General features: G+C 39.4%; 1 protein-coding gene across 13 annotated transcripts in view; it reads left to right on the top strand.

Moving 5' to 3' along the window:
* The window catches only part of FBXO15 (F-box protein 15), a 184581-nt gene extending 158878 nt beyond the window's left edge, over window positions 1–25703 (top strand). For all 13 annotated transcript variants that reach the window (XM_054190736.1, XM_054190726.1, XM_054190718.1 and 10 more), the window contains 4 exons: window positions 11471–11526; window positions 23961–24065; window positions 25100–25299; window positions 25392–25703. The gene's annotated coding sequence lies outside the window, so the exon portion shown is untranslated. The remainder of the gene's footprint in view (window positions 1–11470; window positions 11527–23960; window positions 24066–25099; window positions 25300–25391) is intronic.
* Window positions 25704–27466: the final 1763 nt, after the last annotated feature.

The raw sequence follows: 27466 nt of genomic DNA, 5'->3' as shown, positions 1-27466 counted from the left end.
TCAGGCCCAGTCAGCATGGGTTCGTGAAGGGCAGGTCATGCCTATCAAACCTAATATCCTTCTATGATAAGGTGACCCACTTAGTGGATGAGGGAAAAGCTGCGGATGTTATCTACTTGGATTTTTGCAAAGCTTTTGACACCGTTTCCCACAGCATTCTCCTGAAGAAACTGGCTGCTCATGGCCTGGACAGGTGTACTCTTCGCTGGGTAAAAAACTGGCTGGACGGCCGTGCCCAGAGAGTGGTGGTAAATGGAGTTAAATCCAGTTGGTGTCCAGTCACAAGTGGTGTCCCCCAGGGCTCGGTGCTGGGGCTGGTTCTCTTTAATATCTTTATCAATGATCTGGATGAAGGGATCGAATGCACCCTCAGTAAGTTCGCAGATGACACTAAGCTGGGCGGGCGTGTTGATCTGCTTGAGGGTAGGTTGGCTCTGCAGAGGGATCTGGACAGGCTGGACCGATGGGCTGAGACCAATGGTATGAGGTTCAACAAGGCCAAGTGCCGGGTCCTGCCCGTGGGTCACAACAACCCCATGCAGCGCTACAGGATTGGGGCAGAGTGGCTCGAAAGCAGCCCGACAGAAAAGGAGCTGGGGGTGTTGGTTGACAGCCGGCTGAATATGAGCCAGCAGTGTGCCCAGGTGGCCAAGAAGGCCAACAGCATCCTAGCCTGTATCAGGAATAGTGTGGTGAGCCGGACTAAGGAAGTGATCATCCCCCTGTACTTGGCACTGGTGAGGCCCCACCTCGAGTACTGCGTTCAGTTTTGGGCCCCTCGCTACAAGAGGGACATTGAGGTGTTGGAGCGTGTCCAGAGAAGGGCTACAAAGCTGGTGAGGGGTCTGGAGGACAAACCTTATGAAGAACGACTGAGGGAGCTGGGGTTGTTTAGCTTGGAGAAGAGGAGGCTGAGGGGAGACCTTATTGCTCTCTACAACTACCTGAAAGGAGGTTGTAGAGAGATGGGGGCTGACCTCTTCTCCCTGGTGACAAGTGATAGGATGAGAGGGGACAGGTTCAAGTTACATCAGGGGAGGTTTAGATTGGATATTAGGAAACATTTTTTCACTGAAAGGGTTATTAAACATTGGAATAGGCTGCCCAGGGAGGTGGTGGATTCACCATCCCTGGAGGTGTTTAGAAAAAGGGTAGATGGGGCACTTAGGGACATGGTTTAGAAGTGGCTTTTGTCAGGGTAGGTTAAAGGTTGGACTCGATGATCTTAAAGGTCCCTTTCAACCTCAGCAATTCTATGATTCTATGATACTTTTGGCTGGTCTGGTGTCAGTGATGATGGGACTGCTGTCTGTGTGCCACCGTACCTGACTTACACGTCATGTGCAAGAAGGGCCAGCAACTAATAGTAGGATTTCAGCTCTAATGCATCTTCATGCTTAGGAGGGTACAGAATTCCTAGGATATAGCTTCAGCCAGTTGACTGTTATGCAAAATGGATGTAGGATTTGTAAAAAGCCCTGCCTGTTGCATGGAGGGATGCTTAAGGCAGCCAAAGAGAAGCTGAACTGGGGGCTTCCCCAGCTGATGCGAGCAGAGATGAGAAACAAAACATTCTCACAAGGCAGCAAACGCAACACCAGGCTCCAGTGTCATGTTCATCCTAGCTTGTTCTTCTTTGCTGCAACATAATTTATAGTTTTGACTTAACTGCAAAGGCACAGGAAAAACAAAGTTGGAGAGATTCTTATAGAATCACAGAATGGTTAGAGTTGGGAGGAACCTTAAAGATCACCTAGTTCCAACCCCCCTGCCATGGGCAGGGACACCTCCGACTAGACCAGGTTGCCTAAAGCCCCATCGAGCCTGGCCTTGAACACTTCCAGGGATGGGGCATCCACAGCTTCTCTGGGCAACCTGTTCCAGTGTCTCACCACCCTCACAGGAAAGAATTTCTTCCTAGTATCTAATCTAGATCTTCCCTTTTTCTGTTTAAAAATATTACCACTCATCCTATTACTATAGTCCCTGATAAAGAGTCCTTCTCCACCTTTTCTGCAGGCCCCCTTTAGGTACTGGAAGGCCGCTGTAAGGTCTCCCTGGAGACTTCTCTTCTCCAGGCTGAACAACCCCAACTCTCTCAGCCTGTCCTCATAGGAGAGGTGCTCCAGCCCTCTGATCATCTTCATGGCACTTTAGTGTTTACTGGCTGGGACTTATGTAATATAGGAAAAAAAAAATATTTTAACTCTAACATGCTGGGTATTTAAAAGGCTGATGGTAACACATGGAAATCGATTAAGCACCTTAAGAGACTTTGTGAACTCTGTAGTGCTCTTGGTGCGATGGCAGTTTGGTAGCAGTACGCAGGATTTCAAAGTAACTTTTCTGACTGATCGTCCTGGTTCCGGTGGGGATAGGGTTAATTTTCCGTGGGGACACAGGTATTCCATGCCATGTGAGCCATGCCCCCCCTGAGCTGCCAGGGGAGGGGGCACGAAGTCGCTGCTTGGGGTGGGCTGGGATGTCCCGGGTCCGGTGGGTGAGCGTTGGTTCCGTAATCGTGTTTGTATATTCCTCTGTCCGTGTTATTGTTGTTTCTTTTTTCCTCCGATTCTTCCCATATTGGGAAGGCCCGAGCGAGCGGCACGTGGTTCTTTGTTGCCATCTGAGGCCAAACCACGACACTGATCCATGTCATGCTGTGGAGCCCGGGGACTGAGATACCCAGGCTCGTTTGGGATGACTTGTATCCATACTGGAGTAGTAGCGCTTGTCTGAAATTTGCTAGCCCGGATGAAGCTGTGCTGCGTACAAGAACTGCTACTGCTGAGGCTGAGCTTATGCCGCTTTCAAGATATGAACCAGTGTTGGGATGCCCTGGGACTGGAGTATACCAGCTTGTGCAGTTCTCTTCTGTGCTTGTGAATGCTCTTTGCACGGGGCAAGTATGATCACAGACAACCTTGGTCTGAGCTGGCTAAGAAATTAGGCAAAACTTTGTAGATTGTTGACTTGGATATACACTTTCGCACATATTAATATTAATAACTTTTGACTAAAAACCATTTACTTAAAATTTCCTGTAATTTGCTGTACTGTGGCCTTCTTGCTGCTTTTATACTAAAGTCCTTACCTTCTTAGCTATCGTGGGACTTTAGTCTGCAAACTGAGATTGATATACATAATTCTAGGAGGTATAAGATGTTGCCTTACAACAGCACCCCGCCACCCCAAACTAAGCAGAATGTAGTGTCACTGTATTTAATTTTTCAGTATGTTTTTTGAAGCCTTGTATTATAGTATATTCTTATTGGAGTACACAGAGTAGAGGCTGCTATGTAATCGAAGTAGAATATGTTTCTTTAACTATGTCTTAATCATTCCAGACTCCAAAAGCTCAATAATTCTTGCAATTTGTTTTTCTATTTTGTAGCTGATGGCTAGATAAGAGTGCTTTTTCCAGCCAGCGCTGGCACAATTCCCAAAAAACAGGTAATTAGAATGATGCTTTTAAAGTACAATGACTTACAAGTATACAGCTGAGTATTTTCTATTTTTACTTCAAAGTATACGGTTTTCTACATTTTTTCCATAGATTTTTCTCTGTCTCCGTAATCACTTTAAAAGCTGTATGTTAGAGAGGCAAAGTGATAATGTTTGGTTTTTTTTTCAAAAAAAATGGAGGTTTTATATACTTTAGGTGGAAAACTGAAAAACAAAGAATATATATTCCTTGTCATTTCTCTGAGTGCATGCTGTCTCACAAAACGGTGAAATCTGGCAGGTAGGGGAATTGAGAAAGCAACAATAGTAATCTTAAAACATCATGTGACCAACTTTTTTTTTTTTTTTCAATTGTTTTAAAAAAACCCCAAACCTCCCAGTCAGCTGGCAACCCTTACAGTTTGGTGAATTTTCTAGAGTGTGCAGCTATGTGTGAGGAGTGAAGCTGGATAAATTTTATTTCCGTTGGAGCTCTGTATCTAACCCCTGCTCCATTTTCTGCCTTCTCACATTTACCAGCTTCACAAGCTGGTAAGCATGAAGATACCTGCAAAAGGGTATAAACAGCTTCCCTTTTCCAATGAGACCAGCTTCTTCCAGCTTCACACCATGGCAAGTTCCACTCCATTTGACTCTCTTTGCACCAGGTGACTGTACAAAATATTGATGAGTATCTTCCGTGGAAGTATCCTATTAGTGGTATAAGGAAGGAAATATGGATATGGAAATATGAAATATGGAGCGTTCTGTAGTCAAAGTTTACCGTGACCTGTGTGAAATCACCTGTTGGTCTCATTCGGTGCGTTTCTGGGTTTGTTATGATGGTCCATAGAGTGGCCACAGAAGGCGCAGGAGCAGCGCAGAGAACTGAGTGATCCGTTCATGGCAAGAGGTGAATATTTACAGAACAGGGCTATGACACACTGGTACAGTCCTACAGAATACAGCTTACACCGCCGCTTATTAATGCTATTTATTACTCTGTTGAGGTAGTGGCTTGAGATCTGAGTTGGCTATTGCTAGAAAGCACACAAATGTTACAGACAATTTTGTTTTGTTTACACTGCCCAGTTTAGAACTGCAATTTTTTTCACTGTAATAAGATTATTAAAATAATTTTTTCCTTTATTATCCAGTGTCTGTAATGCACGGCTGGGACGAAGAAACTGGGACATGGGCAAAAACGTTCCCAGATGTGTCAGGTTGTTTGCAGACACACCAAAATTATCTGTTGTCGTGGTTTAACCCCATCTGACAACTAAGCACCACACAACTGCTCGTTCACTCCTCCCCCCTTCCCCGTAGGATCGTGGAGAGAATTGGAAGAATGAAAGTGAGAAAACTCGTGGGTTGAGACAGTTTAATAGGTAAAGCAAAAGCTGTGCACACAAGCAAAGCAAAATAAGGGGTGATGTGAGAAGCAGGCTGTGTAAGCACTGCTCCACAATAACAAAAACATCCCTGTATTATCAACACTCTTTCCAGCACAAATCCAAAACATAGCCCCGTAATAGCTAATATGAAGAAAATTAACGCTACCCCAGGCAAAACCAGCACGTCTGTTTAGGTGGAGAATCAAGTTACCAGTCTGGTTACCAGTGATCTGTGAAATTGTGTGGTATTTGGTGCCTGTCACAGTTGGACAGACTCTCAAGCACTTCATTGCAAAGTTATTATTGCTTTCCTGTTTCTTTACAACATTTTCCAATTTTCCGTTCCAGCGTTCCAGCCTGTAGTCTAGATTTTGGCGTCTTTTTTTGTTTGAGAGTTTTTTGAATTGGAGGCACAGGTATCTGTCTAATTTCAAGCATTTCATAAACAGGCCTTAGTAATAAATACCAGTCTTTACTGAAAAGATTTACTTGGTCGTTACATAACGACCCTTGCATAAAACCCCTCCATATGAGTAGCTTTTCCACAATAAGAGTTCAGGTATAATAGTGTAACAAACAGAGAAATACAGTTTAATGTTTAGATGCTTTGTAAACTACCCATATTTTACTTCTGTTGTTAAAATCTATTTTTTTGTCTAAGTGTTGCTTTTGGTAAGCCTCTGTTATGGTAGAATTTTTCAAGCACTTTCACTGCACTACCAATTTACTTTGAGCTGAGGTGACTGAGAAGTCTAAAGTCTTTTTGAACCTTCTGGTTAATCGAGTTTTCCCCTTTATTAGCATAATGAGATGTGGAACAAAATTGCTGCTGAAATTGAGAGGCAGAAGAATGAGGTTAGTGGATTTTATGATAATAGAGAGGACGTTTGATTTAAGTGAATCTACTGGGTCCTGTATACTTTAAATATAAAGAAATGACTACAAAGAGATGACTGAAGAAATCTGTGACTTGATTTTTCCCAGTGCAGTTGAGAATAAGACCTATCCTGAAGAACATCTGCAGGGCAAATGTTAAAATTTTAGTTAATTCATACATACTCCAAGGATTAAATCTGATAATACGATTTTTTTAAACAAAGCAGGGGATATGTTTTACTGGATTGTGTTTCTTGTTGCATAGTGGTAAACATTCTCACTTATACATAGCAAAGCACTGGAACACACCTTTAACTTCAAGCATGTGCCTGGTCTTGTCAGATTAATTGGTCAGCTCAAGAAACTGAAGTTATGTGTGTGCTGAAGTGCTTTTCTGGACCAAGACTTGTATGATACAGTCTTGTTAATCACTGACAGTGTACAGAAAAAATATTAAAATCACTGTAAAAATGCTGCAAAAACCTCTATATAGTTAATCTATGACCTTGAAGGGTTTAGCAGAGGAGCATAGGAGCAGAGATGTGGGGTGCCTTGAAAAGCTCAGGAAAGGAAATACCTAAGTTCATTAGCTAAAATTGATGCTGATAATTCTAATGCAATGAAAGTGAGTTGAATTGTTTCAATAATGCTAAATCCAGGCTAAAGCCCCCGGGCACGCTCTACTCCCTGCTTGTGTGCGTTCCTCAGCTGCGTAGCTCTTGTAGCAGCTGCAGCCATATTAACGTGGGGAACGGTTTCAGCCTGAGGTAGTTTCTGAGGAGAGAGACACTGCGGAGGTGTCTTGCTGGGCTGCTGGTGCACCTGAATAGGGAACACATTGTGGAAATGTAGCCGGGAACATGCACCTTCAAGCTGTAGACAGTTTATACTGAGAAACTTTCCAAAGCTGTCCGTGTCTTTCCCTTGCATTGAGATTGGAAGAGCTGTTTCTTCTGCTTCTAAAATAGGAGTAAACATGGAACTGTTTACTACTTTCAGGTAACTCTGAACCAGAGTTAGAGCTGTATGCTACTTAGAGCTTTAAATTGGATGTAAAAATGTGTTTTCCTGCCCCTGGGTTGCTTAACATTATTCAGGTTTCCTGTTAAAAAAGGAGCACAGCAGGGAGCTGAAGAGTCACTTAGGGAGAGAAGCTCAAGTGCATAAATGGGCTTATGCAAATAGTGTTTTTCAGTAGAACAAAATTGGCTTGGTACTATTTGATAGGAGATCTGCATTACTTGACTTGCTCAAATGTGAAGAAAAAAAAACCCAAAACACAAAAACCGAGATGTGGGATGTGAGAAAAATCTAAAACCCTAAACAACTCCGTTATGGTAATCTTCACCAAATTATTTTGATATAGGGCCTCCTCCCACACAGACTTCGCTATTTATGTTACAGGAAATACTGCAATCTCAAGTTCTCTTGAGAATTCTTTTTATTCTAAACAAAGTAGATACATTCTGGGCCATCTATTTATCTAATTTCTAAATCTGATTACAATAAAGCTAATTAAAGCTGCTCTCTTTTGGGGTTTTCTGCTTACTTCATCGAAAAGAAAATATTGAAACAAGAGTTTGGGCATCAAAGCTTCCCCCTTGTACTGTATTTAAATTTCATTAAATTATGTAAAGCCTTTTAAAAAGCTGGCAAGGAATGTGCTGAATCATTTTATGTGTGCACATTTTTCTGCAGACTCCTAACAGACTAAGGACTGTTTATATACAATCATTTATTTTGTTGTCTTTATGACCCATGGTTTATCAAACTAACATGACATCTGCTAAAAGGCTGCAGTTTAATTTTTGCACAAATACATTTCCTTCTTTGGAAAACAAAACCTCACGATTCTCTTTGGTAAACAGTGAAAAGCTCAAACACAGCAAATAAATGAAGTCATGTGCTGACCAATGGTATTTTTCTTTAGAATTACTGCTTCTTTTCTCTTAATTTTCTTTGACGACCTTTAGGTCTAAAACTTCCCACGTCTCCTGGTGTGTTAGAGGATTATAATGAAATAATTGCAATCTGTATTGCAAACGTATTTTTCCTTGCCGTGAAATTTACTGATCAGTGCAAGAAGGGATAGAGCAAAGAGATTGCTATTAGATGGAATTTAAAAATATTATGCAGTACATGAGCTAAACACAGATCTTGGGCAAGATTTGTTCCTTTTAGAGATGGATCTGACACCACGAGCCTTTACCAAGTTGAACTTCTGGGGTGTTTGATACGAGTTTAGTTGCTAAGTTTTTAAGTGGGGTACAAATCCCTTTGAGAAGAAGGTGAATGGAGCACTGAGACTGGAAAGCTTTCTGCCTTTCCCTCTCTCTTCCATTTTTTTCTTTCTGTCTTTTCTCCCCTTCCTTTCTATAATCAAGGCCTGGCAATTTCCCTCTGACCTTTTCTTTTGTAAAGCTGTCCATGGAGTCCAAATTCCCCTTTCCTCTCGTTTTTTTCTGCAGTAGGGGAAAGGGAGAGTCTGTTTTCCCTGTTGAAAGACCCATTTCCTGCTGATTTGCAAATCATTCTGTCTAATTTTAGTGTTAATCAATAGCAAAAAACATATGCCATACACTACAAAACTCCCTAGCTGTGGACCTAAAATGTGATAAAATTTAGCTTTTGTCTCTTCAGTAACAATTGTTGAGCTGGTTTTGATTATCTGGGCAAGGTCTTTGTTCTTAAAAGGATATTTAGAACAGCTCTATAATTTAAAAAAAAATAAAATTTTTCATACATGCCAAAGCGATTTTCATGTGGATCAAGCAGAAACTTAGAATTTTTGGAAATGTGTTTTACAACCTTAAAGAGAATTGATGAACATTACAGCTATTAGACCAACACTAGAAAGTGTCTTCTGAGGATACTCTGAATCCGTCACTGAATCTGTCATTTGCTTGTCCTAGAATTATGGTGTTTTTCATAATTTTAAAAATTACTGATGGATCTGAAAAGCAATTTTGCACCAGAGTGCAAAACGCTCACGTGCAGTCAGAAAAGAACAGGAACAGTAACTAGAGGGCGAATGTTTCACAGAACAGGTCTGCGGTCTCTTCCTCTTGATCTTTGAACACCATCCAAAAAGAAGCCTGGGACCTGAAGTTCATGATTCTGCTGAACCCTAAATTTTGTGGCACCGTGTAAGCTTCTTCACCCTACTGCCTTTTGTCTGTCCCGTGGAGTATGCCTGTTAGGAGTTAAGTAACCATGACATGACCTGTCTATGCTAACATTCCCCTTATCCAGTGTGTCCAACTTGCTTTTCTCCAACGTCATTTAACTGTGACTCAAGTGAAACTAAGAGGAATTATGCCCAAATTGTATTCGGGTTTGGACTTTGCTGCTTCTGTTTTGGAATTAGAGAGCTTCTGTGCCCAAAAGCTTGTCTGCCCTATCCAAATATGCTACCTAACTTAAACAAACAGTGAAGAAACAAATAAAACCCAAACTCATAGTACCACTTCTGCTTGCAAATCTAGCCCTGCAGAAACAACAAACATTTAGGTGGATTAATTTGTAATACTTCTTTTACTTTGTGTCTTTGTGGGTTTGGGAGGAAGTGAGTGAACGCTTTTGTTCCATGTGTCGAAACAGGTATGTCAGGACGCTGGACCAGTGAATGAATTGTGTGTTAAATTTAGAAACAGCATTCATTCTCTGTGTTGTCACTGCTGGGTATCCTTAAGAAGAAAAACATGTCTGGTGTTTAATAGTGTTTGCAACAAATATACCTGAAGTGTTATTAATATGCTGTCATACATGCCAGATTTCAAAAGTTCTCCCGTGTTTTGGGGGATACTTAAGATATTAGGCACTCGGAAAAAAAACTTTGGAATATAAGTACTGAATGACTTTCTCGAGTAACGTTAAAGGTCTTTTAAAATCTAATCCTTACATATCAGTTGTGAAGGCAACTGAAAGCTGGGTTACTAAATGAAGTTTTACAAATCTTTCAGCTAAATCAGGGATTGAAATGTAAAATCTGAGGAAAGCTGGGTGATCATCACACACTTTTCGTAGATAAAAGGAATTTCCAGCCTGTGAAACAATTAATAACTTGTGTAGATTTTAAATACATAATTCACCTGCAAATACTCGCTTTGTTTTTTCGCTTTTGTGTTACCTTCAGAATAATTCCATGCAAATGACTATTTTGCATATATTATCTGTATAGTAGTTGGCATATGTTATTCTGAAAATAAATTGAAAGGGACAGGAACATGAGGATTTAGTGTAAATCATTTTTGAAGAAGTTGATATCAACACAGAATGTTACAGGTGGTATAATCCATGGTGTGCCTGTGATTCTGATATTTGGGTGGGCATTTTGGATCCCTTCTGATTCCTGGGACAAAACCCATGCAAGGATTATTACTGTGCATCACCTTTTAGAAAAAAAAACAAACAGTATGTTCAAATAAGGAAAGAGCTTTTGGGTTTCTGCAGGGTTTTGCTTTTATTTTTCTGTTGTTTTGGGGGGTTTATTTTTGTGGCAATTAAAAGACTTTTTAGTTGTCTGATATAGAGAAGAAAATCAAAATTATGTGACTCTGAGTAAGCTCCTCTGTTGCTTGAGGTTCTAATGTCCTGATGCCAGCTCATTATTCATCAAATCGAGCCAACACTTAGCAGTGTGTGTGTTGGCGTGACTTGTTTTGTGCAACTAAGCATGCATATTCTGATGTTCAAAGTTTATATATGTGACAGATTTAGATGCCTGTATGCACCATTATGTGAATCCAAAAGACTGGGGGAATCTCAGAATGCAACTCGTATGTTATAGAAAAGACAGTAAAAGAAAAATTTATTGTTATTTTAAATCAATATTTTATCATAAAGGTTAAGTGATAGCTGGGCTATTTTACTTGCATTTGTATTGTTTTTACCTCTCTTATTTTAGAAACATTATTTGTTAGTGACATTCATGGTAAGCTAATAAATTTAGAGCCTATATATAATAAAACTGTAGTTTTCACAAGGGAGTTATTTGAAACTGCTGATGATAACAGGTGATGGCACTTAACATATGAAAGAGAATGCAGCAGTACAATGAGAGTGGCAGAAGTTGAATATACAATGTTGTGCGGAGGAAAATGGTTCCTTTGGAGAACAGCTCACAAAACAGAATGGCTTAAATGATGGTAATAAACAAAAGACAAATGGGATAAATATTATTCCCTGAAAGCGCTGCTGTGCGATCAGAGCTTTTGTTGCTGACCTTGCATTCAGTCTGTAAACTGTTCTCCTGGGTCTTCCTGTGCCTTGCTTGGAGGTGAATTGCTGTGAACAGAAGAAACGTGTGGAGTATAAGTAGTTCTGTGACTGAGAAAGAAAGAAAAGCACACAGCAAACGCTGTTGCAGTCAAATGTCTGTTTTCTTCACTGGTGGGTATGGAAAAAAATAAAATCCAAGTGAACCTGGCTGTATTTTCTGCAGAGACTTGTTGTGTAGTTCATAGTTGCATGATCTGTAGTTCTCATGAGCTGCTTTGGACCCAAAGATTCTGAGAGCCTGTCCTTGGATGTCCAGACTCGGTGTATTCGATCTGTAGCAAAGATGCTCTGAGAATTTCTCTCGGGAAAAGAAAATACTTGATCAGGCCTGCGCGAATCAAAAAATACAAAACAAAGGCTAGGTGTCTGACTAGGAGAAAAGGATGGTAACAGTACTGGAATAACAGCAGTATTGAATATAATAATAAATAAATAAGTTGAAAAGCTTTCATGACCTTGACGCTCTGTCATTTCAGGGTGTGTCAGCACAGCTTCCTGAGAGCTACCCCTGCCCAGGTCTGCCCGCAAGCAGGTATGCAACCCGGCGTCTACACTGAAGGATTTGTAGAAAAGCAAATCCTGCTTGGTTTTCTTCTGGAGAAAAACCGAAGGCATATGATGCAGTTCTCTTTACATCAGCTGAAATGTGTAGCCAGAGAGAAGGACTGCATGGGAGGCTGTGGTACATCATCCCGTAACGTATGCCCTGTGATGTGTCTCTCTAACGCAGGCACAGGTGTGGGGGTCAGGGGTGGATTCTACTTTTGGGATCTGAATCTAGGAAGTCTTTCTTTTGTTTTCTTCTCCAGCACTAGAAGATACAGCCTACTCTATTTATTACCTTCTTATTCTCAAAAGCGTAGTTTGCGCTTTATACACAGACCTAGGGTGTTGGAAGAAGTAACCCAAGGACAAATTCAGGAAAGGTTTCCACAAAGAAATGGAGATTCTTTCCTTTAAGCACTCCACAGCAAATTCTTTAGGCACTTTGTTAGCCCATACATTTGCTTACTCTACAGTAGTGCTTATGATTTTAGTAATACTTATTTCAACAGTGGGAAGGATGTTTTAGCAGCTATATCTGCTTGTAAATAGTGGCTCTGGCAGGGTGTGTGCGTGGTGGGGTGGGTAGGGACTGGGGACGGAGAGAGATTCAAACAACCAAAAAGCAATGGTGTGCCAAATGCTTTACAAGTATGGTAGAACTGAGATGATGTCCACTTTCAGAAACAGAGTATTTGATATTAGTGTTCCTTCTGCTTACTCAGTCCAGGCATTTGGATGAGGATGTTATTCAGTGTTTTTGGTTTTAGGAAAATAAAAGACCATCTCTGAAATGCTCTGAGTTGCTAGATAGTAACAGGTCCTCCTCTAGGGTAAATGCCACCATTGCAGAGCTCATATTTTTACCACATAAATTTAATTTGAAATATTTGCTGCCCGATTTCTTAACTTTGTACTGCAAACCTCGATTTGGCTTCTTCATTAGAGGGCAGCATTAGAATAAAAGTGAATACAGGCTTGACAGCTACTGGCCTGTAAGAAATTAGCCTTGACATTGTAACAGCATCAACAATAAATACACGCAATGTAACAGCCACGCAATAAATACATAGTGATATAATGCTATTTAAAAATTTTTGCTTTACCTTTTTTTTTTACTGAGTAGAAGCAGTATGTTAGCACAGTCCTGAATAAATTTATGGTTTGTGGTGACTGCAAGAGAATCCTTTATGTTACTGTAAAGGTGTCTACAAAACATGTCATGTTTTCTGAGTTAAGCCTTTGTTGGAAAACAGAAAAGAATCATGCAGATAAACTTGCAATTTGCCTAATTGACCTCAGACTTCACTTGATATATTCTGTTTGTGTGTTGGGGAAAGCACCTATGTAATGCTTGTTCAAAGAGTGACAGACGACTATTACTAGAGCCTTAGACAGTGAAAATTATAATAAGATTCCTTTAGATTGATCATTACAGGCACTGTTTTTACTTGAGATGCAAATGCTTTGTGTGTCAAGTCAGTCGGGAGATCCGAAGAGTCAGGGATCCATTAAACTCGCTGGTATATCCTAGTCTGGGACTGCAGTATTGCTTTGAGGCGGAAAGAAATCTGGGATTACTGTTACAGATAACGAATAGAGGACAGCTGTAAGGTTTAAAGATAAACACTGTAGAAACTTGTATGGCATGTGGGTTAAAAGGCTGGGAAAGCAGAATGGGCAGATAAGTCATTATGCTCCTATTAACATAAACCTCTTGCAGTTAAAATATTAATTTCTGTGCACTTGGAGTGTGATTAAAAAGCATATTTCCACCCATCTGAGCTTTAGACTACCACTTTAGTCAGTATGGGCATCACCGGGAGCACACACTGAGTTGCTCTGTGTGCAGATCTGAGAGTAATTGCTTATTAGTGAGGAAAGGGTATGGGAGGTGGAGACAGGGTTAGGGACAGGGTACAAACAAAGTGGAGGGTAAATTATTGTGTTAAGAGTGGGTCAGTCACTAAAATGCAGCCTAGTCTGTAGTCCTGAGTCTTTCTCAAAAATGCAACTAAATAAAACTTCTTTTAAGTTGGGGGGCGGGGGGTGGAAATCAAACATATTTACCAGTCAAGGAACAGAAGCTCAAATGGAGGAAGAAACTCTGATTGGAATATTTATGGTCCAAACAAAGCGAAGAATGTGGAAGAAATCTCAGGTGATACCAAGTTTTTCTTAGATATCCAATTCAGTTTTTGTCTACCCATGAGGCTTTGTAGGTTACAGTTTTTTTATGTTCAAGTTGTCTTGGCCATGCCATCTCACTGTGACCAATCATAACTTTTAATATTAAGGGTTTTTTACCTGTCTCTGCGACATCAGCTTAACAAACTTGAATAAATGAAATGACTCAGCAACCGGGTATTTATGTACTTGATGTAGGTTAATGCACAGAGACTGAGGCACAGGTGGTTTGTCTGACTTGAACAAGATTAACAGCCGGTGGGTTACACAGAAAGAGAACTCAAGATTTCCAGTTTTATGGGTGCATTGTTTAAATCGGTCATGGGATTACTAAGAATTCATGCGTTTATGATAGACGGTTTTATTTTGTTATTGCTGCAGTTATTCACTGAAAAGGACAGTTTTCTTCACAGAACTATATATCTCTGCTTGAAATGCAGAATTAATATTTTCAACAGCTGACCTTCACTGTGTTTTTCAGGCAGGAAAAGCATTAATCTGTAAAAACCTTTATAATAATAGGCCTGGATCCTTAAAAGAAAGCATCACTTTAAGTTAAAAACATTGGTCAAGCCTTCGCATCCCAGATGACGCTCTGCGTTCAGTTCCCATGGTTACGGTGAAGGAAGTGCTTGTGTAGCATCCATCTCAGAGCAAGATTAACCCCAGGAAGAGGCAAAAAGGGAATCACAGTGTTGGAAAGAGTCAGGCTGTAACAAGCACGGTTGCTCTTACATTTGTAATGCCTGGAGATCTTCCAATAATAGTGCTGTTTCTTAATGGTACTGAACCAATTAATAGGTGGTGTGGTAATGATAAAGATTAAGATGCCTCTCAGGACAGAGGAGAGCTGATTTAAGAACTGTTGCAAACACCATGTCATTTGCTATGATTCAGGAGACGTGAAATAGTTTTCACCCATTACTCATTGTATAACTTCACTATTTTACTTAACATACCAGACTGATGCCACTGCAAGTAAAAGGAGAATTTGACTGCAAAGCACCACTAGGGCTTCTTACTCCCTTCCTATTTCTTTCCTGGGACAAAATTTATAGAACAAAATGACTAAAGGCAGTGAGTTAAACTGCTAAAACTGCAAAATAGATGGATGAATATTAAGTCAAATGGCCAGTGGCCTTTTTTTGTTAACAGCTGAGCACTGGTATGAAAGGGCATCAGAAGAAGAGGTCGAGTTCACCAAAACAGTGATGACTGGACTGTCCTGAGAATACAGCTGATGTAGCTGAGCTTGACCCAATGAAACATGAGAGTAACCTTACCTTAAACAAACACAGACACTCCTCCCCTGACTTCAGTAAGTGAAGAAAAGCTTCCCCCAGCTCAGAAGTAGTGGAAGCATATACCTGAGAGGATAGACACCTGATAGCTCCACTCATAGAAAAATCTAGGCTTTCTCTTTGCCTTTACCCATGTTCGAAAAATAACCCTAAAAATTAGGGCTATGCCCTAGAGGCATGGCCCTGAAGCAAACTTTCTCCCAGGACAGCTTTTTCTTGCTTCCTATTGTAACCCTAGCCCTAATATTTATAGTAAACCTTCAAAAGGCACCAAAACATTCCCCTGATGCAAAATTTTTCCCAGTCCACGTTTAAAATGTTTCTCTTAAAAACGTAAGTATCTTTCACTTTTTAAAAAAGCTTTATTTTTACAATTTGATCTTCTGATTGTAATAGTCAGTCTTAAATAAAATGACACAGAGTTACTTTTATAGTTGAAGTCACCAGGGTAGTCCTTTAAAACGTTCAGCTAACTGTTACCTTATGAATTCAATTTTCAAAGCCTATTTTTTAATCACTGAATTTTTTTAGAAGCTATAGTGAAAAGCCTAATTTTTTTAATTAAATAGAGAGCAACTCTGGCAAGGAAATAATGAGGTATGATGTGGGTAAAAATATATTTAAAGTTAAGTCAGCTGTAACACTGAACATCAGTATTGTGGGGAATGAAAACTGAAGTTTTCATTTTTTCAAATGCAACAGTATTATCTTCATGGCTTTTGAATCTGGCACTAAATTTAGCTAGTATCAAAGTATTTTGCCTCCCCCTCCCCTCCTGCCTATGCCAAATGTAATAGAATCATCATTTCTGCATCCAAGATGAAAAGACTCCAATTTTTACAGTTCTGCGTTTCCATTACAAATTCTTCATCTGCCCTGGCCTGTTATTTTAACTTTGCTTCTGAATTTTACCTAGCATATGATTTGTGTTTTTGATATAATTAAGATTTCTTAGACTATATATGCTGTAGTCTTAAATACTTTCTAAAGGGTTGCGAGGAGGAGGGGGGTGAGAGAATGGATTACATTTGGTTTTTTTAAAGCAAGTAGACAAAATCCCACTTGTATATTAGTGACTTTAACTCACTTTTAGTAAATATTTTTCATGTAGAATTAATTCATTAACAGAGACCCTCACACATGTGAGAGAGCTTTCATAATCACTATGTGACATGTCAAAATGGTTTTTTTTATGAATTTGTCTCGAGTACCAACATGGGAGAGGAAGGACCTGATTCTAAAATGAAAGTAAACCCAATAATGAACCTTTGGGAATGACACAGGCTTCATCCAAATGCAGGTCTCATACCTAATAGTTGCAAACTTTTATGCTGAATTTGATCACGTTCCCAGTGGCTCAGGGGGGTTTCTGAGTACTCACCACATGACTGTACTTCTCATAGTAAACAGATCTTGACCAGATGCTGAACTTTTAGGAGGCAGAATAAGGTGAATCCCACCCTGGGTGGAATTCTCCAGTGAATGCAGTCATGAGATGAATATGCAGTACCTGTCTTCCTAACAGGCATATGGTTAGGGTATGTTTAGTATGGAAAGTGGATGAAGTTCCTCTAAAATTGTGGTTTTCCTTCATGTCAGATCTTACCAGTTCCCAAGAGCTTGTGCCTAGGTCAGGTCCACAAAGGCCATGGGTAGCCGGGTATTGTTTCAGTTACAAGTATTTTTAGGCTGACAGCAAAATGTACGTGCAAAAAATGTGCAGCTGCACTACAGAGTCCCCTTAAATCCCTAATGATCGCTGTGCTAGTAAATTATGTAAGTTGATTTCTGAACCCAAAATTATATATGACAGAAAAATAAAACAGGTTTTCATTCTTACTGACAGTTAAACCTATAGTGCTTTCAAGTTTCAGCTCTTTTAATTGTTTTCGTATTATGGTTACAATCTCATATTTCTAGACCTAAATACATGACAAAAATCTAAGCCCAGTAAAGCAAGCGAAAATGCAATTTCTGAGGGGTGTGATGATGTATTTTGTTTCATATAGTTCTCTGAGAGTTGGCTTGTTATTGTCTGTATGTTGGCATTCTAATATATTTCAAACAAATGAGCATTCACACTTAAACTCATAAGATTTTAAAAAGAAAAAAAATCATCAAGACTGTGGTACTAGTGACTTGAGGATTGTGTGAAACTCTCCTTATCCCAAAATACTGATGAAGTAAGATTGACAGCTTCTTTCCCACATAGAATTTGTATGTACTGCTTTAGTTCTGTATTCATTGGCAAAATAGCATGTTAGAAGTGGCAGGTTATCGTTTGTATCCATCTTCAGATTTTTGAGGTGACTTTCTTTTCCCTACACAGTCAGGTGACAGAAGCCATAATTTAAGAGATCTCGAATAGCAAGGAGAATGGCAGGGCAGAAGATCAGATGGAGCTCTTTTTGGCAACCTGACCACACCAGGACAGGAAAACCCCTGCTCTTTACAGCTGGCTCTTTATGCCTAGCCTGAATTCAGTACTTCAGGTTCTTTATCATTTGAGCGGAATGTGAGCAGAAGTCAGGTGCCTCTCAGTTGAGAATGGTAGTCACAGGAAATGGGCGTGAAATGCAATGAAAACTTGCCTCAAACTCTAAAAGTCAGACAGGATTGGTATCTACCTGATAGGTAGGTATAGGCAGGGTATCTATGTCACCCACTGTTGCAGGCAAAAGTAGCTCAGCTTAGAATTTTACTTGATTTTGCTAATTATTAGTAATGAACAAAAAGTTTTCATGACTGATTCAGGTTATAAGAGACAGAAAATAAACGATCAAACACCTTGGGAAAGAACACACACACCCACACACAGAGACACCCACACCCCCCTCCTCAGCTCGGTTTCATTCCAACGTCTCTCCTCCCCCATGGTGGTCTTGCCTCCCCTTTTGCTGGGTGTTACACTCGGTGCCTCCTGGTGAGGTGGTGCAGGATGCTGGGGACCGTGTCTAACCCTTTCTCTCTGTTATTCCTCTGCCCTTCTTACTGGTTTTCCTCTGCCCCGGCACGCGGCGCCCATGGCCGCAGTCCCTCTATCCCTGTGTCCCTGCCCCAGTGTGGGTTGCCCATGGCCACAGTCCCTCAGAGGTGGGCAAAAAAATTTCTTATTTGATATCTAATATCTGACAGCATTGTTCAATATCCTGCACTTTTTTATTCTTGAATGATAAGTTTTATTAAAAACAAAACAAACCAAACAAAAAAAACCCCACAAAACAGAGCTCCTCTGCACTGCTGAGACAATGATTTAAGCTGAGTTTGCTGCAGAATTTGGTCTGATTTTGGTAGCCAATACCTTTGCAAAAATTTCTTATTCTGGATGCTTCCCTCTCTGTCTAGCTATATATGGTGGACATAGACGTAACATTCCCCAGAGAGGCAACATTTGCACCGAAGGTGTGCAGGCGAATTGCTGATTCTTCCATTCTGTCTCCAGCAGAAGTTCAGTTGTTGAAAAGCTGGTTATTCAGGTGCAGGCAGCAATGGCTGAAATGGCTACCTGTTACTGAGAGACTGGATGGTGAAATCAACACCTTTTTCCAGCAAGGCCAATGGCAAACGTGAGACTCTACGAACACCTTGGCATTTAAATATAATTTTTATTAATATGCCTATGATTAATATTTCTTATCATTGCCTAAAGTGATGTTGATCATAAGGAAGTCTAGCAGCTAATTATAGTTGTGTTATAAATATGTGAATGTAACTCTCTAAATATAAGATGATAACAGGTGATAATGACAGGAACCTCTATTGGTTTTGATGCAAAGCCCATTAGCATTACTAAAAGACTTCCCACTGACTGATGGGAGCTTGTTTAATGTTTAGTTGGTGCTAAAGTATTTGAAGTCTAGAGAAGGAATAGCATTTTATTTTAGTTTATTGCAAAAAAGATAAATCTTTTGTACGCATGTTTTTAATAAGTTGTCTCTAAGGCTACTGGGAGGAAATGATACAAAACTCTGAGCCCGGTGTCAGGTTATAGTCTCATGGTGAGCTGCTTTTCATCTGTAAAATTTTCCTCTTTTCCCAGAGGCTTGTTCTCTTACTGGGGTTTGTTATATTTTGAGCTGTGCAGATGCAGCTGTACGTGGACTCCACCGGTAAACAACATCACTGATACGATCCTGGCTTAAAGAAAACGTCACACTTCTCCCTAGAGCAAACCTGTGTGCTACACAGAATCATAGAATAGTTTGGGTTGGAAGGGTCCTTTATAGGTCATCCAGTCCAACTTCCCATGCAGTAAGCAACGACATGTTCAACTACATCAGGTTGCTCAGAGCCCCGTCCAACCTGACCTTGAACGTTTCTAGGGACCAGGCATCTACCACCTCTCTGGGCAACCTGGCCCAGTGTTTCATCCTCCTCATTCTAAAACATTTCTTCCTTCCATCTAGTCTAAATCTTCCCTCTTTTAGCTTAAAGCTATTATTCCTTGTCCTATCACAACAGGTCCTGATAAAAAATTGTCCCCATCTTTCCTGTAGGCCCCTTTTAAGTACTAAAAGGCCACAATAAGGTCCCCCCAGAGCCTTCTCCTCTCCAGACTGAACAACCCCAACTCTCCCAGCCTGTCCTCATAGGAGAGGTGCTCCAGCCCTCTGATCATTTTTGCGGCCCTCCTCTGGACCCACTCCAAACAGCTCCATGTCTTTCCTGTGCTGAGGACTCCAGAGCTGGATGCAGTACTCCAGGTGGGGTCTCACCAGAGCGAAGTAAAGGGGCAGAATCGCCTCCCTCGACCTGCTGGCCACACTTCTTTTGTTGCAGCCCAGGATATGATTGTCCTGAGTTCGTTCCATACTCTGGTGGTATCTAATTTATGTTCCATAATGAAGAATTTTATTTAATTTGTTGCGGCTTAAGTGAAAGCCTATGGGTAGGGTAAGTATTTTGTCAATGATGACTTCATCCAAGATGCATATCTTTACAATAGTAGAATAATTTGATACTTGGCTGAATATCACTTGGTGGAATTTTTTTAAAAGGAAGTACTTTCATGCTTCAAAATATTAAAGCTACCCCCCCCACACTTAGTGCTGGAAATTCAAATACTGTGTGTTCGTGGTGGTGGAGGCATTAATGGGAAAGAAGAAATAAAAATATTCCTTGTATCATCACACTTCAATATGGATGTTGGAAAGTATGTCTTCCTGAGCCTTCTCTTTGATAGAGATCCCTGGTTGGAGTGGGCTAAAGCAGGATGACAATTTCTTTTCCATGGGTATAGATATAGATACATAAAGGAAACAAGTTACATCATGGAAAAATTCCCAGACTTTTTCCTGCAAAATGAAGTTACCCTGCTAGACTCATTCTTTGGAGTGGGGAGAATAGTGTTAGTATCACAAAACTTCTGAACACCCTTTTGGTACCAAAAAGAAGGAAGGTTACCAAAGTTTTCTTCTGTTATGTGGGAAAGGAAAAAGTAAATACCACGTGAAAAAAAAAAAACCCACAACAGCAGTTGCCCTCTATCCAATATAGGATATTTTGCTATACTTGAGGTACAAAAAGCATGTGTGAAAAATGAAATGTAGAAACATTATACATTGTACCCTGTTAAGTATCTTGATTAACACACACGGGGGTATGTTAATGTGAGTGCAACAGTGCAATGCATCGTGCTACAGAGCACCTACAAAAAAAAACCCCAGCCTTTGTGGGGCAAGATTTCTGTGTCTTCTCTAGAAAAGCCCAGTTATGATAGAATAAAGGAATGCTTATTTTGTGGACAGAATTATTAAAACTTCAGTGTAATCTATATGTAACTAAGATAGGGTTTATGTTAGCAAACATAGAGACTGCCATCAATCTATATCCAGCAACCAGGAGCTCACCACTGTTTGTGAAACTTGTTTGGGAACTAGGAAAAACCAGCACACTCAGCCCATGCTGAAGTAACTCCATGCTGCTCTGCCTGAGCTCCTCCAAACCTGGAGTCTTCTTGTGCTCTGTGCTCTGGAGATCAGCTAAGGCATTTTTTAGTACTAGTTCTTCCCTGTCAGGTTTCTGAATTGTTGTATTTTTATTTTCAGTTTCCAGAAATTGCATTGGAGCATCTGGCTCAGCTGTTTGGCTGCCAAAGCTGGCTGTCATTTTGGCGATGTTGGCATAAATACAGGTGATTTTCAGTAAGCTGTTCACAAGCTGAAGAGTGGAAAAAGTACAGGCACAGTGCACCAGCTTCAGAGACTCATTCTAGCTGGGGATCAAAATGTAATTTGGAAAAACAAACAAAAAAACCCCTGTAGTCAATTTAGAAAACTCATGAACATGTCCCTCTGGAAATGTCCAGTATCTCTTGGTTTTGTTTGTGGGATTTTCAGCCCTTCTTTGATTAAATTCCAGGAAGAGTCCTGTGACACCAGGTGGTTATATTTTACTATCTCTCCACTGAGGGGAAAATAGTATTAGTCCTTCGACCTGGTTTTGGTTTACCCGATTTGTTTGCTTTACCTGATTTGTTTGCTTTATATGCCACTTGATCCAAGTATTTTTAAAAATATAAATAAACCTGAGCTAGGGAAAAAAGTGTGCGTAAGGAAAGTCTGACATTTTGTAGTGTCAGTCTTAAGAGTAAACAAACTAAGACTCACCATTTAGGGTGTTGAATGAAAATTTGATATTATTTTATGGCTCTGATGCTTGGTCTTGCAAGTTTAAGAATGAAAAGGACCAAAATGTATGATCGTATGATACATTCAAATATCCTATCCAAAAAGATAGGATGTTGATATATTATTACATAAAGAACTGGCAGAAATGTCTTGCACCTCAACACCTTAAAGGTATGAGGAAAAGAAAATGGCACTCCCCACCTAGCACAGCCTGAACACCAACCCATGCATCTGTAAGATGGGTTTTGACAATACCTAAAAGGATTCTGTATCTACATCTGTGCATGTAATTTATTCCCTAGGAAGGTGGCCAGGCACTGGAGTACATCACTCTGAAACAGTACCTGGGCATGAATAATGTTAGAAATGCATCAGGTTGAACTCCCAACAATATAAGAGGCTAAAAGATTTTACCACCATAAATGCAGGCTGATCCTTGTCAGCTGGCTTCAAGGATTGGCAGTTTTAATTTAGTAGGCCAGATATAGCTTGGAAGTTCGGTTATGATTCTGCCTGAAATCCTTTAGGAAACAGCTGCAGTGGTTTAAGACTTCATTGTCCCCACCAATGGATGGTTACCATCTTCCTGCTTGAAGTTATTGCTATCACTGCAAAGTCAACAAAACAAAACATATTGGTACCTCAGCTGCTTCTGGATAAAGACCAGTACTGAGTCAGTGCTGCTGGTAAAAGTAGTCTTAAGCAAGGTGCTAAACTTTATATTGAAAGAGGTGCACTCCTTTCACTCCGTAATTTGTGCCGCAAGACCTGTACGTGGCAGAAAGGTGGGGAAGATGGTCATAGACAGAGGTGTGAGATTACAGCTGTCAGAGGCGTTGGGGAGGAGCACTGCAAGTTTATACAAGTCTTCCTCTTCCAGATTTATCTCCAAGTGCAGCTGCAGAACTGTTTCTCCATCTCCACAACAGTGAGTGCTTGGTACCAGTGAATTCCAATCGCTGTGGGACAGCAGCAGAGATTTTAGGGACTGGAAATTTGGAGGGTTACAAAAGCATATCAAATTTGATGGCTTTAATTGATAGAAAGCAGGGGTTAACTGTACTGAGGCTCTGATTACTCTCTTCTCACTAAAGCTGCTTTTGCTGGGGCTGTCGTGCATCACAAATCATCACCATTTATGACAGCATGTGGTGGAAGACCCAATTCTTCAGGTTATGTGAGGGCTGTGAGGCTATTGACTGCTGGAGAGTCTTTTGTGTACTTTTTGGTTTGCTCTAAAAGTCCATCGACTTAAACTCGCTGAAGCTTATTAATTTGTGGGAACACGAGGCTGAGTATTAACCTCTTGGCTTTATAAAACATAGACTTCTTTTCTCAAAATAGATGTTTGTGCATGTCCACGTGCGACAGCCTAGGCTTAGGGTGGGGGCTGTTGCTGGGATTGCATGCAAACAGGAATGTTTCGTAATATATGTGCTTCTGAGTGCCGTAGGAAAGACATGATGCTCTCTGTTGGAATGCCTGCCTACATATTAGCAAAAAAGTAGTATCTTGATTCAGCAAAACATTGCTTTGAGCTGTTAAACTAATAGCAATGGTTAATTAATAAGTTCAACTCTACTTCCCACAGCCACTCTGCATTCCTGTGAACGATTGCATCTGCAGTGGTTGTCTTCGCTCTGGATTTCACATTTTAACCTTCTTTACATCTAGTGCTCTTCATTATGTATTTTAGAGATTAGCTTGGAAAATATAACTGTCGTACCAAGTCAAAACAATTTCAGTAAAGGTGAAGATTATTGCCTTTTCCATTAAATTACTATTAATCATTCCTAGTTTTAATTAGTTCAGGGTGTGAGAAATGCAAGGAGGAGGAAGATAGAGCTAGTTACTATGAAGTGTTTAGACTATCAATAGCTTTTAACAGAATGCACCTTGCAAAACATCTGTGCTCACTGAGGTCAATACAAAGCCATTAATTAACATCAGATGATGACAAAGTGTTTCACCGGTTTTGACTCTAAGGAAAAACTCTTCAGATTTTGAAAGAAAACTGGAACATTTGGCTGTATTTTAAATGTAATTAGAGTAAGAGTTGCAGGTTTTTATTTTTGTGTGTTGTTCTCACTGTTGAACAGAAACCTGATTAAACTAGATTTTTTTTTTAACATTTAGCTGATCTTTTCTGTTATATTTTGTGGATAAATACTTTTAAGCAACCATTACAATTGTTTTTTCTCCTCTTGTTCATAAAATACAAGAGACTGTTGGGTTTTAGGTCTGCTTTGCATTTAGCAAGTGGTGGACTTTTCTATTGCATACAATCAAAACTATTTTTCTTACAGAAATGTGACCTTACTACAGCAGAAGAGTGCATAATTGTAGAGTAGGATGGGAAGAATCCCAATGTAGAACATCTTTTCAGTCATCAGGAGACAGTTTAAGCAAAGGTAGGAAAGGAATAAGATTTTGTATATTTGTGGAAATATCTTAAAATATGCAGATATAGTCTACTTTGGAAAACAGGTATTATTATGTCCTTGCTTGAATGAGTCTGGGATGGATATTAAATTACATAATTGGTTTTAAAGCTGATCGTTGTTAGTGAGTAAATACTTTGACAAGTTTATACTATGATTTATACTACAAGTTTAAACTACAAAAGATTTTCTTGATATAAAGTTCTGTGATAATATAGAGTTGTTCATACCAGTTTGCCTGTTTTACTTATGCCACGTTCATATGTAGTATGGTCCTAGATTCCATTTGAAATAGCATGTAAAGTGATTAATTTAGGAACAATGATTTTTCACCTCCAAATTGCATAAACCAGAGGTGCATCCTGTCTCTTTTATGGGGTGGAGGGAGGGGGAATCATGTTTCTTGAGGTAAAAAATAAAATCATGACTATTCTTACAAGGAGTGGTATTCTGCAGTAGTGCTAATGAACAAGTAAATATTTTTCAATGTTTTGTTTTAACTTTCATATTTACATGAATGTTGAAAATTTGTTTTATATAAGTAATAATTAAAAAATCTGTTGTATGCTTCCATTTTCTTTTGTGTTCTTCCCTTTCTTCCATTTGAAAACAAGTCATAGAATTAAAGAAACGAGAAAAATAAGATCTGATGGGCCTTTCAGAGATCACCTAGGTAATCTCTTTTCATGGTGGAACAAGCACATATAAATAAATGAAAATTTTGATAGGTGCTTGTTTATTGTATCCTTAAAGGTCTCCAGTTATAGAAGACATCTACTCAGGGGATATGTTTTGATGTTCCACCTTCTTCACAGCTAGAAAATTTTCCTAAATGTCTAATTGCTGCAATTTCACCCCATTACTTCTACTTAATATTTTTCCTCTTTGTAACATCCATTTATTCATTTGAAGAGAGTTTTCATATTTCTCCTCAGCCTTCCTAGTGGCCTTTTCTCATAGAATATGTTTCTGAGATCTCTGATCATTCTCTGAATTGTTTGCAGTTGACTGTGCTCTTTCTGAACTGTGGAACCCCAAACTGGGCAAGATTTTATGATTGAAGACTTAAAAGTGCAGACTGAAGAAGATGCATTACCGGTCTGTTATGTCCCCGTTTATGCATTCTGCATGGTGTTCTGCAGTTTTTTTAAAGCACTACATTGATTGTTTTCAGGTCGTGATTCACTATGGACTAAATTTTAAGGTTGGTTTTACCATTCTCTGTTTGTGCAAGTTGGATTATTCCCATAAACATGTATCTTTAATGATTTTTCTTTTCCTGTTTTTTTTTTTTAGGTCATTTTTCTAATTTGTTTGGAGTTATAATCTTTCCCTCAGTGTATTTGCAGTCTGTTCCAGCTTCATATCTTCCTCCAATCTCATAAGCCTGTTATCTTTACCATAGTCTGCTGACAGTAGTGAAGAGTACCAGATCCTGGAGAGACCCCTGTAACCTAATTCATCCTTCATCACAGTTTTGCTGTGAACCACTGATACCCTATAAGTTGTTTTTTTCTTTATTTTGCACCCATATAACAGCAATTTCAGCTAGACTTATTTGCTCTAGCTAGTTTGGAAAATGCCATGTGAAACAGTGCCAGAGGTTGAACTGTGTAACACCTACAGCATCCCCTCTGTTCGTAAGGCCTCTTACCTTGCCATAAAGGCATTTAGATGGGTTTAACAAGCTTTGTTCTTGACAAAGCCATGTTACTTGATGCTCCTGTCTTTTCAAATTTTAGAAAATGGTTTTGCATTTGTTCTCATGTGTTCTTATCAAGGTCAGACTATGAATTGTCCTAGGAAAAATAGTACCTTCTGCCTCTAAAAGTATAAAGAAATTAAAAAAACAAAACAACCCTCCCACCTCCTAGTAACTTCTAATCGAGATTTAAAAAGAGAGAATCAACATTTTAAGAGTCAAACGGAACCTCAAATTCAGTCTCACGCATTGGAACATAAGCTATATCCAAATATATATTATTTTTCTAGATATGTTTAAAATTTATAATTACAAGATGTGGATTTAAATTAAAAAAATGTTTTTGATTGGTAATGTAATAATCCTCAGGTAGATTAAAAGTTACCATGATCATCAATAGCTGTTTCAGAAGGCACATGTTTACCTCCCAAGAAAACTCCCATGAATATTTGCTTAAACATTTTTCTAAATAGAGCTGCCCTTATAAATCATGATACCACTCTGTGGAGATGTAGCTACAGTAGCTGGAAGTTCACTGATCAATTTCTAAGCAAATATTGCTTAGAATAGCAATAGAATAATTATATATGTATTATAGAATAATTATATATATATAGAATAATATATTGCTTAGAATAGCAATAGAATAATTACAATTAGAAAAAATACTAGAAATAGAGTGTTTTCTAACATTTCTTTTAAAAAAGGAAAGCCAAAGTAAACCAAATGAAACCAAAGCTGGTGTTATCTCTTGGGTCCTACTGTGCAAAACTCAAGGACACTGTCATCTAGCTCTCTTAATAGCTTTACAAATGTTCTCACATCCTTCTCATCTTCTGGTTTCCATTATTTGAAAAGTTGTCAGAAGGCAGAACATAGCTAGAATTTGCCATATATGTAAGAAAAAAAAAAAGGTTGTATCCTCCAATCACATGGGACTTCAAGCAAGTGCCCTTCTGAAAAGGGATCTGGAGGTAATCTGCAGAGTGTAAGTTAGAATGGACACTGGGAGAAAAAGCTGGAGCTTTTCAGTGGCTTCATATGTATAGTCTCTGTGGAAATGAGAGGCTTTAAGTACATTAGGAAACTGGAGGAGAAGAATCACAGCTGCATGTTTCCTGCCTTTTAGTATTACATTATGTAATATGTTTTCTGTCTTCCCACTTTAAAATCCTTCCTACGAAGGCTTTCAATTTAAGCATATTGGTGGGTTTTTTTGTCTTCAGCCTTTACATCAGACTTTGGTGATTTTTTTTTTTTTTGCAGGTATTTACTCTTTTGTCATCTTCTTTCACTGTGTTTTTCTGATTTTTATTTTCTCTCTATCTGCAGAACAGAGTGGCTCATTTAGAGCTATATTTAACGATACTTTTCCCCAGCTCTGTCGTCATTCCTGGAAATAAGGTAGCATTTATATAATCAAGTCATGCTCTAGCCACTGCTTTCCGGTACTTGCAAGGTAAAATGAAAATTCTATTTGTGATTCATCGAGGTAATTATAGCATTCGCCAGAGTACGTGTGGGCAGGTAAGTACACACACAAGTTAGATAATTGGGTCAATAGTGAACAATTTGTGCTTAACAGGACTTGATTTAATAAAGGTAGGTTTAGTACAAAGGGAGATGCCATTTGATGGAGAAGTTTCCACAGATCTTAGAGGTTCAAAAG

Source organism: Rissa tridactyla, chromosome 2 (assembly GCF_028500815.1).
Source record: "Rissa tridactyla isolate bRisTri1 chromosome 2, bRisTri1.patW.cur.20221130, whole genome shotgun sequence".
NCBI lineage: Eukaryota > Metazoa > Chordata > Aves > Charadriiformes > Laridae > Rissa > Rissa tridactyla.
Note: the sequence above shows the minus strand (reverse complement) of the source record. Positions and strands in the feature narration are given on the sequence as shown.